Source organism: Bombina bombina, chromosome 1, assembly GCF_027579735.1.
Source record: "Bombina bombina isolate aBomBom1 chromosome 1, aBomBom1.pri, whole genome shotgun sequence".
Taxonomy (NCBI): domain Eukaryota; kingdom Metazoa; phylum Chordata; class Amphibia; order Anura; family Bombinatoridae; genus Bombina; species Bombina bombina.
The window spans coordinates 1,294,659,903-1,294,670,451 of record NC_069499.1 but is presented as its reverse complement, the minus strand read 5'-3'; positions in this window follow the sequence as shown (position 1 = coordinate 1,294,670,451).

The window sequence follows — 10,549 nt, the reverse complement described above, 5'->3', positions numbered from 1 at the left end:
TAGGCCACCGAGTCGGCTGCGGTAAGCAGCAACCCGAGCTGGCCAAAGTCGAGGCAGTGGCTAACTGGCCCACCCCAGGACCAAAACCCAAGTCCTTGCCTTTCTGGGTACTGCAGGCTACTACCGGAGGTTCGTCCCTAATTACAGCACTCTCACCAAACCCCTGACTGATCTGCCCCGTAAACGACTTCCCCGACAGGTCCTGTGGTCCCCCGAATGTGAAAAAGCCTTCCATAGTCTTAAATCTGCCTTAATCTCTGCCCCAGTACTGGCCGCTCCTAAACCAGTCAAACGTTTTTCTGTCCACACAGATGCCTCCATGTTCGGGTTGGGGGCCATACTAAGCAAGGCGGACGAGAAAGGACAGGACCACCCCGTTGCCTACATCAGTCGCAAACTGCTACCCCGAGAAATAGGCTACGCGGCGGTTGAGAAGGAGTGTCTGGCGCTGGTATGGGCTTTGAAGAAGTTGCAGCTCTACCTATATAGGAGACCCTTCACCGTCCTTACTGACCACAACCCCCTAGTATGGCTCAACCGGGTTTCCGGGGACAACGGGAGACTGTTGAGGTGGAGCCTAGCCCTCCAGCCATTTAACTTTGACATTTAGTACCGACCGGGAAAGAGCAATGGGAATGCTGACGGACTTTCCCGGTGGACTGAAGTGGCATAAACTACTTGGACATCCCCAGGCCGATCCGTGTGTGGATCTAGCCAGGTATGCCGAACTGGAGAGGGGGAGTTGTCACGGATACTGGGCTGCAGGGGCTGAACACTTACCCCCCCCCCCACCCCCCTACAACCTCTCCCCTGTTGTTTCTCAGTGGTTTTGGGCTCCTCAGAGCAACCACAATCCCTGGAAGCTTTGGTTGCTTGTCTTGTGAAAAACTGGTGTATGACCAGGAAAACCCTCCTAGGCTGGCCGGGCCCCTGGAACTCCCGGTTAGCCGCCTTACCACGGACACCCGCCTAACCCTTCTCAGGCTGTCCAGGCTCCTGGAACTCCCGGTCGGCCACAGGACAGCAGGATACACTGCTAACTTTACCCCTTGTCGCTCCAGCAACCATATGCCCCAGAGCTCCGGTCTTTTGGGGATTAGTAGCCCCTAGGGAGGACAAGAGGTGGGGGAATTACCGGAGGGGAGCTGCATTGGGAACTGGGGGTTTTGGACACCCCTACCCCCATAAATTCAACGCGTTGTATCTTCGGTCCCTATTAACGAATTATGCCGCTTTTTGGACTGCGGCATCTGGGGACCGAGAGCTTTCAAATGACACCTGGAAGTGCTGCAGCTCCCACGGGATCACTCCAAAACCGTCACCACTGTGTCCTGGGATTCTATGGGACTATGGTTGCTATGGAGGCGCCAGTCAGTCTGGAGGGGCGGGAATGGCGGGAAAACTGTGGCATTGTCTCTTTGTCTTATCAAGATGAGCTGACTGTATAAAAGGAGTGTGTGTTTTTAATAAAATCAGTTCTTGCTTTCACCTGAATGCTAGTCTGTCTAGTTATTTGGGTGGGCTCCTGCTAGAATCACTTTCCTGAGCTACATAGCCACTTGTTCCAGGCAGAGGAAGGACCTGGTCGACGGTGCTACCCAGTCGGAGTAGCTGGAAGTCCGTCACAAAGAGCTTTATGGCTTAAATCTTGGAATGCTGATATGGTCTCTAAAATGAGATTACTTACTCTTTCTATTTCTTTTCACAATTAGATTCAATTAGTTCTTCCATTACTGGAGGCAAGTCAGATTTTCTGTTTCAAGACTATAGATCTAAAGGGAAATTTAAGGCTCCAAATCGTTTTCGTTCTTTTCGAAACAAAGATCAGAAGCCTTCCCCCTCTCCAAAAACCCCTGGCTCTAATTGGAGACCTTCTTCCAATTGGAAAATACATAAGCAATTCAAGAAACCTAATCCTGTCTAGAAAACAGCATGAAGGTGCGGCCCCCAACCCAGTTCTTCTGGTAGGGGGCAGATTAAAACTTTTTCAGAAAATTTGGTCAGAATCTCTCCAAAATCCCTGGATTCAGAATAAAATCTCTCAGGGATATTGAATTGGTTTCAAGATCAAACCCCACAAGGGGACGGTTTTATTTAACTCAAGTGCCAAAACATCCAGTAAAAGCTCATGCTTTTCTAATATGTGTCTCACATCTAGAATTAATGGGAGTGATTGTCCCAGTTCCTCTACAGGAACAAGGAAAGGCTTTTTACTCAAATCTAATCATTGTGCCAACAAAGTATAATTCCTTCAGACCAATTTTGGATCTGAAAACACTAAACAAATTTGTAAGAATTCCAACTTTAAAGATGGAAACTATAAGGAATATTCTACCTTTTGTTCAGCAAGGTCATTATATGTCCACAATAGACTTACAGGGTACTTATCTTTACATCCCTATTCATCCAGACCATTTTCAATTTATGAGATTCTCTTTTCTATAAAAGCATTTTCAGTTCATTGCTCTTCTGTTTGGCCTAGCAACAGCACCAAGAATATTTTCAAAGGTTCTCTGTGCCCTTCTATCTGTAATCAGAGAGCAGGGTATTGCTGTGTTTCCTTATTTGGACAATATCTTGGTTCTAGCTCAATCTTTTCATTTAGCAGAATCTCACACAACTCAACTATTGTTATTTCTTCAAAATCATGGTTTTCAAAGAGTTTTTTGATTCCTCAGACAAAGGTCACTTATTTAGGATTCCAAATAGACTCAGTGTCCAAGACTCTTTCTCTGACAGAAAAGAGATGAATGAAGTTAGTTTCAGCTTGTCTAAAACTTCAGTCTCTATCATACCCTTCAGTGGCTATGTGTATGGAGGTGTTAGGCCTAATGATTGCAGTATCGGACGCCATCCCCTTTGCTTGTCACATGCTACATCAATGGTGCAATGATTATACTCGAATATCACAACTAATATTCTTGTTTTTCTCTGACATGGTGGCTAGACCACCAATTTGTTCAGGGGGCCTCCTTTGTTTGCCCTACCTGGTCTGTGATCACAACAGATGCAACTCTTACGGGTTGGGGAGCAGTATAGGAGTCCCCACCTCTTGCCCTCCCCAAGGGGTACCAATCCCCAAAAGAGCAGAGCTCTGTGACAAGGGGCCGCTGGAGCTACCTGGGGTAAGGGACACCGGGGGGCCTGGTCGGCCGGATAGGGACTATGCGGTCAGGGACCAGCTCTTTCCTAATGATGTGTGACCCACAAACAAAGTAAATCCAAGTTCTGGGAGATCGCGTGGCTCTCAAAAAGTCAAAATCCGCTTAAAAATAGGAGGGGGTGAGGTAGTAGGGGATAGAGGTTTAAGCCCTGCAGCCCGGTATCTGTGACAGCTCCCCCCCTTCCAGTTCGGCAGACTCGGCTAGATCCACACATGGGTCAGTTTGCCGGGAAAGTCCATCAGTGTTTCCATTGCTCTTTCCCGGCCTGTACTGAATGTCAAAGTTAAGGTGCTGCAGGACTAAACTCCACCACAGCAATCGTCCATTGTCCCCCAGACACTCTGTTGAGCCATACGAGGTGGTTATGATCCGTGAGGACAGTGAAAGGCCTCCCATAGAGGCAGGGCTGCAGTTTCTTAAGGGCCCACACTAGAGCCAGGCACTCCTTCTCCACCGCCACATAGGCTACTTCACTGGGCAATAGCTTTCGGCTGATGTAAGCTACAGGGTGGTCTTGCCCCTCCTCGTCTACCTGACTTGGTAGGCTCTGGAAGGCAGTCTTACATTCTGGGGACCACAGGACCTGTCAAGGGAGTCGCTTACATGTTAGGTCGGTCAGGGGCTTGGCCAGGGCACTGTAATTGGGGACAAATTTACGGTAATACCCGGTGGTTCCTAGAAAAGGTAGGACTTGTGTTTTGGTCTTGGGGGTTGGCCAGTTCACCACTGCCTCAATTTTGTCCGGCTCCGGCCGCTGCTTTGCACAGCCCACTCAGTGGCCCAGGTACTGGACCTCCAAGAGTCCTATGGTGCATTTGTCTGGCTTCAGGGTCAGACCGGCGGCCCTGATGCGATCTAAAACGACGCCTAGCTGAACCAAATGGTCCTCCCAGGTGTCACTATAGATGGCGATGTTGTCCAGGTATGCGCAGGCATAGTCCTGGAGGCCATCCAGAAGGTGATCCACCATCCATTGGAAGGTAGCTGGAGCGTTCTTCATCCCAAATGGCATGACCTTGAACTGGTAGAGGCCGAAGGGGGTGATGAAGGCAGACTTGGGGACGGACTCAGGGTCTAAAGGGATCTGCCAGTATCCCTTGCAGAGGTCGAGGGTGGTCAGGAAGTGGCCGCGGGGGCGATTCTGTCTAATAGGTCATTGACTCGGGGCATAGGGTAAACAACAGTTGTGGTTCTGTCATTGACGGTAGTCAATGCAAAACTGGGTAGTCCCGTCCTTCTTGGGTACCAGCACCAGTGGGGAGGCCCAGGGACTGTTGGACAGTTCAACAACATCTAGGTCTAACATTCCCCTGAGCTTGCAGTGCATACTGTCCCTAACTGCCTCTGGGACCCTGTAGGCTGCCTGTCGTAGGGGGGCCTGTCCTGGGGTCGGTGTATGGCCGCTGCAGTGTATCCAGGGACAGTAGAGAACATATCTCTTCTGTCTTCGAGGAGTCACCGGACTTGCTCTCTCTGTCCAGTCTCTAACCTCTCGTCTAGGGGGATGTCGGCTACTCCTTGGGGGGTCTCATTTTACCCGGGGAGCTCTGGAATGGGAAGACTCTCGGAGTCCTCCACAGCCAGAGCACAGATAGCGGCCACATCCTGGTTCCTTTCCAGGTATGCCTTTAACATGTTCACATAAAAGGTCCGGCGGACTCGGTCATCTGAACATCATAAATTGAGTTCCCTGGTCGGAGATCACTTCCCAGGGGAAACCTATCCTGATGAATATCCGGAAATTACATCTGCCACTGTCTCCGCTTGGATATTGGCCAGGGGGATTGCCTCCGGGTATCGGGTAGCATAGTCAACCACTGTAAGTATATACTTCTTCCCAGTGGGGCTAGGTCGGGCCAAAGGTCCAATTATGTCTACTGCTACTCTACTGAAGGGTTCGTCAATAATGGGAAGGGGATTCAGGGGAGCTTTAGTGTGGTCTCCTGTCTTCCCTACCTTCTGACACACTGGGCAAGTTTTACAGTAGTCCTTAATGTCTACTGTAATCTGTGGCCAAAAGAAGGTCTGGGTCAGGCGGTGGTGGGTCCTGGACTTTCCTAAAAGTCCAGCTAGGGGAATATCATGCCCTATCCGCAGCAGGTCGGACCAAAACTTCTTTGGTACAACCAGCTGACATTTGGGCATCGGCCCTTTTCTCCTCTCAGAGATCCGGTACAGGAGCCCTCTCTCCCACTGGAAACGTTCCTCCCCGGGGTCCAGGGGGTCTGTACCTACTTGGTCTCTGTAAGGGGCTAGGGTCGGGTCACTCAACGTCGCCTGGATGAAGTTGGAGGACGCCCAGGCGGATTGGTCAGGGGGTAGGGTTGGAGTCGGAGGGGAAGGTCGGGGCAAGGTAGGGGTCAGGGTAGAGGGTCGGGGAAAGGTAGGAGTCGGGGCAGAATGTCTCACCTGGGTCCCCAGATTAGATGCAGTGGCTTGGCATCTGGCTTGCTGGCGGGTGGTTACTGCAGCAACATCCTGGTGTTTATCCCCCACAAAAGCCGAGGCAAGGTGGCCAAGGTCGTTTCCCAGTAAGACCTCAGCAGGCAAGTGGCTCATGACCCCTACTTCTATAGCACGGGCCCGACACCCCAATCCAGGTGCACTTGTGCTGTGGGGATCCTTAGTACGGCACCACCAGTCACCCCAACGGCAATTATCCTCCCTGTATGGCTGGAGGGGGGGGCCAGGCGGGGTTGGACCAGGGTGACTGTAGCTCCAGTGTCCTTTAGTCCCTGGGATACCTGCCCATTGACCCAAACGTCCTAGCGATGGTGTCGGTGATTGTCGCCAGTTGCGGGATGCACTTCATGCAGGACCCCAACTTCTTCTTCAGCCAAGACGGTGTAGTTGGTGGGGTCCTCAGTGTACAGGCAGTGGACCGCAGCTTGGTAGCTCCTGACAGGAGTACTGGTCCACTGAGCCGGAGAGGGATTCCTTGGCCTCCGCTCTGGGCACTCTCTTCTTATGTGGCCTGGACGCCCGCACTTGTAGCACCCCTGGGATGAGCTGGGGCCCGGATGGGCAGACAGGCACCGGCCGAGTCTGGGGGTACCGAGTAGGAGCCGGAGGGCGGGCAGAGGTGGGAGTGGAGCAGGTCACCAGTCGGGGCTCAGGAGTGGTCTGGCGTCTGGCATCCAAATACTGATCGGCCAGGACAGCCGCCTGGTCGGCTGTTGCAGGCCCCTTATCTTTGACCCAGTCCTGGATCTTCGCCGGGGAGTTGTTGTAAAAATGTTCGAACAAAATGAGCTGGGTAGCCTCTTCCTCCAAGGACCGGGTGAACCGGTGGGTGCACTCGGTGAACGGCATCCCCTCTTGTCTCTTTAGCCCTCCAAACTTCAGCCAATGAGCCAATGAGCCTCTGGCGTGAGTGCATAGCAGGCAAGGACGCGTTCTTTCACCCTGGTTGTAATGCTTCTGGTCCCCTGGGGTACAGAGTGAAAAGCATCCAGGGCTTGACCGGACAGCTTCCCAAGCAAGATGGCTACTCACACTGGGTTTCGAAAAGTTGGAGGTAGCTGTCAATCTCCTCCTCACCGTTTTTGAAGGCTCAAAAAGCCTTGTGGGGTAGCTCTCTTGGCCAGGGAGGTGGTTCTATGGGAGCTGGCACGGCTCCCCCCATTTATTTCTGGAGCTCCAGCATGTGGACCCGGGTGGCTTCCGTGACCATCTGCGTGATAATCTCTGCAGGTGGGTTAGTCCCATAGAGGGCGAGCCGCCACTGGATATCCCTCTGGAGGTTCGACATTGTAGTCTCCGGGGTTGAGGCCTCACTGGGCCGTAAGCTGCTCTGGCTGCTACCGGAATCTACCGGCATTTCAACATTTCCTTTCGGAGTCCAGCATACTGCTCCATTCGAAGAAGTCTTCGGTTGGTGGTTTGGACATTCCAGGTAGATGGAAGCATCCCACCGCTGCCAACCAATGTGACGGAACCTGGCTACCCCGACTGGGTAGCCCCACCAAAGGATCTTTCCAACACCTGGAACCTGCCGCTATGTAGAGGAGAAGAGTGATTATAGCAGGAGCACACCCAAATAACGTGACAGACTAGTATTCACGTGAAACAAGCACTCCTTTTATTGGGAAAACACACAGTTTATATACACAATCTTATCAAGATAAGAGCCTTATCGGTCCCCTAAATCTCCTGCAATTCCCGTTCCTCCAGACAGGCTGGCACCATCCCTACAGTCCATAGTCTTATAGTGTCCAGCAGCGGTATAAGGATAGTGGTTTGGGGAGATCCCGGGGGAGCGGCGGCACTTCCAAGGTGACGCTGGGAAGCCCTCAGTCCCCAGCTGCTACAGTCCAAAAAGTGACATGATCCATGGCTGGGGGTGACTAAACGTACACCGGGAAGGCCACTGGGGAGTGGGGGTTGTAGAGAGGGGTCCAGAACCCTTGGTTCCCAAGGGAGCTCCCCTCCGGCAATCACCCCACCTCTTGCCCTCCCCAAGGGGTACCAATCCCCAAAAGAGCTAGGCTCTGGGACAAATGGCTGCTGGAGCAACCTGGGGTAAGGGACACCAGGGATACGGGACGATGTGGCAGACTGGCAGTTCCAGGGGCCCAGTTGACCAGATAGGGACTAGGCGGTCAGGGACCAGCTCTTTCCTGATGATGTGTGACCCACAAACAAAGTAAATCCAAGGTCTGGGAGATCATGGTGGCTCTCAAAAAGCCCAAATCCGCTTAGAAATATGAGGGGTGAGGTAGTAGGGGGTGGAGGTTTAACCCCTGCAGCCCGGTATCTGTGATATTAAAGGGACACTGTACCCAAAAATTTTCTTTCTCGATTCAGATTGAGCATAAAATTTTAAGCAACTTTCTAATTTACTTCTATTATCAAATTTTCTTCATTCTCTTGGTATCTTTATTTGAAATGCAAGAATGTAAGTTTAGATGCCGGCCCATTTTTGGTGAACAACCTGGGTTGTCCTTGCTGATTGGTGGATAAATTCATCCACCAATAAAAAAGTGCTGTCCAGAGAACTGAAACCAAAAAAAAGCTTAGATGCCTTCTTTTTCAAATAATGATAGCAAGAGAACGAAGAAAAATTGATAATAGGAGTAAATTAGAAAGTTGCTTAAAATTACATGCTCTTTCTGAATTACAAAAGAAAAAATTTGGGTTCAGTGTCCCTTTAAGTAATTGTATTAATAAAGAAGCTGCGGCCAAAATTGTATACCCACAAAATGGTGTGTTTTTTTTTATTGAAGAGAGGTTGGGAAAAGGAGATTATTTAATTTGTTAGGAGGGCAGAATCTTGACGACTACTTGGGTCATGGCTATGTTGTGGGTTTTATGCACTTGTTAGCAATGGGTGTGGAAGGGATTTATATAAAAGCATTGTCCCACATTCCAAGGCTTTGCCTTATATGCTGTTCAACTTATTTTGATAAACCGACAGAAGAAAGAGAAGAAAGACTTGAAACAGTTTGGACTGGCTTCGAATTTGAGAACCCTTTGAAATGTTGTGCAGACCAATTTGCATCACTCTGACATATTGGGATATTCCCCATAGATTGTTACTTCTTCACAATATCGTTAGTAGACAGGAAAAGGAGTGTGGAAATAAAGGAAAAGTGCATGGTAGAGGAGAAACAAAACTGATAGCAGTTTACTACCTGTATAACAACCTTTAGTTATGCATAGCCTTATGTTACATTTTTTTTATTATTATATAGTTTTTTATTGAGGTTAAATATCGCATTGACAATAGTCTCATCATCAGAATACATTATACAACTTATATTATACTGACATGACATTACACAGTGGACACCTCATTTTTTTAAAACTTGTGAGTTTTGCGAGATCCTCAGACAAGCAGGTCCAATCGTGGGACCCAAAGCTAAACAAAACAATTGAGGATATGGCAAAGTAGATAATAGTAAAGATTGCAATTTCAACTTATGTGGGATAAATACAGAATATGAAGCGTATATATAATATCAATACAGTAAAGCATAGTAAAGGCATCAGGGTAGCTCTGTAGAGATCATCACTTGGAAAAGCATGGGGTATAGCCTCTCTTAATAATTATTATAAGCTGATAACCATTAATGCTGAGCCTCCGTTAAAACATAAGCAATCTCTAAACTATTATCTTAAGCAGACTAGTGAAAACAGGAAATCACTATAAAATCAATGATCCTGTGTTGAACCCCTGAGAGCCATTCTATCATGTTGCAGGTGGAAAGAAAAACTAGGTCATGGCTCTACAGGTAGGGCAGAGGCTACTAAACTCTGCCAAAAGGGTGCAGAAAAAGGGGACTCATCCCCAACCGCACAGAAGTAATGAGGGGAAGGGGAAGGGGAAGGGAGGTAGGGGAAGGGGGGGGAGAGGGAAGGGAAGGGGAAAGAGGAGGAAAGGAGGAGAAAGGGGGGGAAGAAGGAAGGAAGGAAGGGGGAAGAGGAGGAGGTGGGAGGGAAGAGGGGGAGGTGGGGAAGGAAGGGGAAGGAGGAGGGAGGGAGGAAAGAAGGAGGGAAGAGGGGGGGAAAGGAGGAGGGAGGAGGAGAGATGCGACTGAGGAGGGGAGGGAGGAGGGGAAGGGGAAGGGAGGAGGGGGGGGGGAGGGGGGAGGAAGGAAGGAGGGGGGGGAATGAGGGAGGGGAGGAAGAGGGAGGAGAGGAAGGAGGAGAGGGAGGAGGAGAGGAAGGGGGGGGGGCGGGCAGAGGGATAGCCAAAAATGACAGATCTTACTATTGTTAGCTTACATTCATAACATAGGGCCTGGAGATATAGATAGAATAACTTAACATTATGTCTGTCTAATTAAGGACACCTAAGCATGTGGACAGTCTTAACTAGAATGTACATTATAGACAGAGCTCTAAGTTGATCATACATGGTAATATACTGATATGGTATGTAGACTTTCTTCCTATCTATCAAAATAACATTGATACTAAGCATTAGTGGGTGATGATGTAATATAAAATAAAACATTGCATGGCAGTCAATATCATAGCTCAAGTAGTTTATGAGATTTAAGTCTCCAGGCTTCAACAATAGAATAACTTTTATGTCCTGTGAGTATGAATCCATATCTAATGTTCTCTTTTAGTGAACAGTAAAACAGCATTGTCCCGTTCCTCATGCGCACATCTCAGGCTATTGTGAGCCTTCATAACTTATCATCTAATGCACAGCAGGGGATAATAATATAGCACTGACAAGCGGGCAAATACATAGGAATATTGCTTACAGCAGCACAATGTAAACATAGTCCTATGTCTCAACCAATACTGTCTCTGTGGTTCGTGGGAGCAGAGCAGAAGTGGATAGAATGCTGAACCTGCAGCTGCTGTTGGATTGAACTCCAGGGAGATAACTGCTCTAATTCCTCACAGACTTGCTGTGAAAAGCCAGGAAG